Genomic DNA, 4,686 nt, shown 5'->3' on the forward strand with positions numbered 1-4,686 from the left:
AGCTATGTGTGTGTGTGCGTATGCTGCTGAATTCGTAGTGAGCAGAGTATGTTGTTGTGTCATCTCCTAACTGATCATAGCCTCTATTTATACATCAAACATAATAACTCAATGGAGTTATGAATAATAAAGACTATTAACTAATAATCCCTAAAAGTCCGCCATTGCCTTCAATATAATCATAACTGCCACTTTGACCACGTGCTCCATCACCCAGGCTGCGAAATAGGGGGAAGACCAGGTCTTGGAGCTGTTACACATGATAAATTTCAGCCTTCATATAAGAAACAACCGTTAACAACACCAATTACCGAGGATCCATTATCCGGACATAGCTCTGGAACTCTTCAGAAGGATAATTGATCCAGACACGTCAATATCTTCTTGACTGCAAGTTAGTGGATAGACTGAGTTTTCTAACCGTTATACCTGCTAAATATTAGACTACACATGAGAACAACCGTTAATTAGTAATAAGTACAGAGGATCCTTGATCCTGATACGATCTGGAATACATGCTAAGGATAACTGATCCAGACATATGCCAGGATAACATATCCATAGTGTCAAATTTCCGTGCACTAACAATTGCCCCCAAAATGGCGGTTGTGATAAGATCACAGCTGTCATTTTGCCTTTGAATTCGATTTCCAGCTTATCCTTCTTCTAACGTGCTTCTCAGTTTGATAACTTTGCTTTGTCGGCCAAGCTTTCTTTAAATTGTGCTTTGTAGGTGCTCAGAAGTCTGGAAAGTCTACTTTTCAATTTTCTCTTGAAGACATTGAATGTCTGGTTGTTAAGAAAGAGACTCCAAAGTCCACAGCTATCCACGAACCATGCCCGTAAGGATCCTTTATCCTCCTTATTTGCTATTGTAAATCCAAATTTCTTTTGTACGTATTCTGTTGCATCTCACAGGCCTTGGATTTTGCTAAGACTTATCATGATAACTATTAGTAACATCTACTTAACCCGGGTGGATGGTCCATCTTTCATATGGTGAAATCCGGGTTAAGGATTTTGGATAAGTACAGGTGACTTATGTTTAAAAACTTTTGACTATTTTCTTGTTACTTGTTATTTGGAAAGTTTGTTTGATATAGCTTTAGTCTCATTGAAAGTTTTAAGAAATAATCTTGAGTAAAAATTTTGGGATAAAATATCCTTATGAAGAATAATTATAAAAATTTTAGTATAGAATATCCTTGTAGAAATAATTCAAAGATTTTAAATCTTTATGAAAATAGATTGAGAATAATGAATCCTTATATCTATAAAGATATAAACTGAAATCAAATAAGTGTAAACCGATAAACAGAAATCATACCGTAAGGTCTTGTTGGACCTAAGTTACCATAAGTACTGATCCAATTGCAATCCTTATAAAACTTAATTAAAGGATTTTGAATCCATAAGTATTGATCCTTCGGTGATCCTCAGAATCTAATTTATGATACCTGATGCAAAAAACTTATGATATTATCTGGGATTAAACCCAATAAACCGGGGACAAGCCCATAAAATAAACTGGGGACAAGCCCGTGTAATCTGGGGACAATCCCGTTAATTGGGGACAAGCCCAAACTGGGTACTGGCCCAAGGATACGGATGTCAACTGGGGACTTGCCGAACCCGGGATTTAGCCCAAACGTGAGTGACGTGAAAACGCCAAAACCTTAGCTAACATGAAAATGTTAGAAACCTTTGTCTTGAGATAACGTGAAAACGTTATAAACCGGTGGTATGGTACGTCTACCATAATTCTTAGGATCCTCCATATAGCCGAAAGCAACGAAATTGTCAGCCACTAAGCGTGTACTGGTCCCGCTGCCCCGAACTATACGTTGGATAGCGTGCGCTCCTTGAGAGAGTGTAGAAACTCTAATTTACAAGAAAGGTAAAAACCTTTAAACCTTGGAGGGTATGACCATCAGGGGTCATAACCAATCGTGGGTTAGGCCAAGGAAATAGCGATGCACCTTAAGCGTGAGGCAGAGGTGGCCAACCTCTTAGACATTGAACCTCTTATTGAAACCTCCGTTGTTACTTAAAAACTTGGAAAAGACAAACGTTAAAAATATATTATCCTTAAATTAATAAAAATCTGAAAAAGATAAGTGATCAGATAGATGTTACCGATTTTAGGATCCTAGATCATTTAAGGATACTCAATTCTCTTAGGATACTTGATCCTGATTAGAAAAAGTATTTCTTGAGGTGGATAGCATTCCATGCTCTTGCCTTCCATAGTGAGCAAATGATATGCCCCCTTTACTGCCTCCGACTCGATATGATAAGGACCTTCCCATTTGGGTGCTAACTTCCCATCAGCCGGATTGGTTGTATTTTGGAAGGCTTTCCTTAAAACTAAATCTTCTTCTTGAAATCTTCTGATCCTTATATTTTTGTTGTATGCCCCAGCTACCCTTTGTTGATAAGCTGCCATTTTGATCTTGGCCAGGTCTCTAAGTTCTTCAATAGTATCCAAGTCTTCAAGAAGGATTTCTTTGTTGGCCTCAGGATCACGTATGCTTGTTCTAGCTGTGGGAACTATCATTTCTGTGGGAATTACAGCTTCTGAGCCAAACACCAATGAAAAGGGTGTCTAGCTTGTTGCATTCTTAGGAGTCATTCTATCGGCCCAAAGAACATAAGGTAGCTCCTCGGCCCACTTTCCCTTCTTGGATCCTAGCTTCTTCTTTAGATTGTTGATGATGATTTTGTTGCTAGACTCCGCTTGACCATTAGCTTGAGGATACACTGGAGTAGAGGTTATCATCTTGATGCCCCAGCTGTTACAAAAGTTAGTAGTTCTTTTCCCGATAAACTGGGAACCATTGTCACAAATAATTTCAGATGGGATACCAAATCTAGTTATAATGTTTCTTTTAATAAAGGATATAACTTGCCTTTCTCGGACTTGAATAAATGCTTCAGCCTCAATCCACTTTGAAAAGTAATCAGTCATTGCAAGCATGAATACTTTTCTTCCTGGCGTCTTAGGTAGCTTACCCACGATATCCATGCCCCACTTCATGAAAGACCATGATGAGGATTTAGGATACATAGGTTCTGCTGGTTGGTGTACGATGTTTCCATGCCTTTGGCAAGCATCACACTTCTTTGAATACTCTATTGCATCCTTCTTCATTGTTGGCCAGAAGTATCCAGTCCTAAGTATCTTAGAGTATAATGTTCTTCCCCCTGTGTGGTTGCTGCAAACGCCCTCGTGGAAGTCTTGGAGTACCTCTTGTATTTCAGGATTCTCAATTCATCTCAAATAGGGACCTGTAAGAGATTTTCTATATACAATATCTTGTAAAATAATGAATTGTGATACCTTCAATCTGAAAGCTTTAGGATTTTCCCCTATAGGGATTTCTCTATCTTGAAGGAACTTCCTAATTGGAAGGATCCAACATCCGGCTTTTTGAGAGGATGAAGGATCCTTAAGTTCTTCTATGCAATCCACTGTTTGCTCAACAGCTTCCTGTTTTCCAATTGCTTGAGACAATATATGAATGATAGGTATCTTTACATCATCTGGGATCTTCAATAATGATGCTAAGTTTGCTAAGGCATCTTACCTAGCATTTTCTTCCCTTGTTACATGTATTATACTAAACAACTCGAAGGATTTTGCCAATTCCTTCACAATTTCTAAATATTTGACCATATTCTCACCTTTCACAGTATAAGAACCGTTAAAGTGGTTAGCTATTAACAAAGAATCTATATATATTTGACGATACCTGATCCTCATGCTTTTGGCTAATTGCAAACCTGCGATCAGAGCTTCATATTCTGCCTCATTATTGGTGGCTTGGAATGCACATGCAATTGACTGGGGTATTATGTCCCCCTATGGCAATTTTAGTAGTATGCCCAAACCTCCTCCTCTTACATGGACGCTCCATCTGTGAAGAGGATCCAAGGATCCTTGGTTTCTTCAAGTTATTGGACCTCTAGATCAACTTCATTTTGTATGTCACTACTGAAATCAGCCCCAAAGTCTGCAAGCGCTTGTGATTTAATGGTTGTTCTAGGCTCATACTGAATATCATATGCACTTAGCTTCACAACCCACTTGGCCATCCTACCTGACATTTCTGGTTTTCTAAGCACATTATTAACAGGATAGTTAGTTCTCAAAATAATAGTATGTGTTTCAAAATAGTGTCTCAACTTGGTTGAGGCCATAACTAAAGCAAGAATTAATTTTTCAATGTGAGAATACCTGACCTCTGCATCTAAAATACTTTTACTTACATAATAAACGGGATGTTGTTCACCTTCATGATCCTTCACAAGAACAGCACTTACAGCATTTCCTGAAACATCTAGGTATAGATATAAGGATTCTCCATCCACAGGCTTCATCAGAGCTGGAGCTGAGGATAAGTAATCCTTCAAGGCTTTGAGCGCAGCCTCATGCTTTTCTGTCCATTTGAACTTCTTGTTTTTCCTAAGGATGTCATAGAAGTCTTTGCACTTCTCTGAGGATCTGGAAATGAATCTATTGAGCGCGGATATTCTTCCCGTCAGCCTCTGGACATCCTTAGCATTCACAAGAGACTTTAAGTTGATAACGGCTTCTATCTGCTTGGGGCTTGCTTATATCCCTCTTTTGGTGACCATGTACCCTAGAAACTTTCCAGCTTTAACACCAAAATGGCATTTTGACGG

This window comes from Bidens hawaiensis, unplaced genomic scaffold, assembly GCF_021521415.1.
Source record: "Bidens hawaiensis isolate Kalapana, Puna unplaced genomic scaffold, B.hawaiensis_p1.1 tig00036847_1, whole genome shotgun sequence".
In the NCBI taxonomy this organism is placed as follows: domain Eukaryota; kingdom Viridiplantae; phylum Streptophyta; class Magnoliopsida; order Asterales; family Asteraceae; genus Bidens; species Bidens hawaiensis.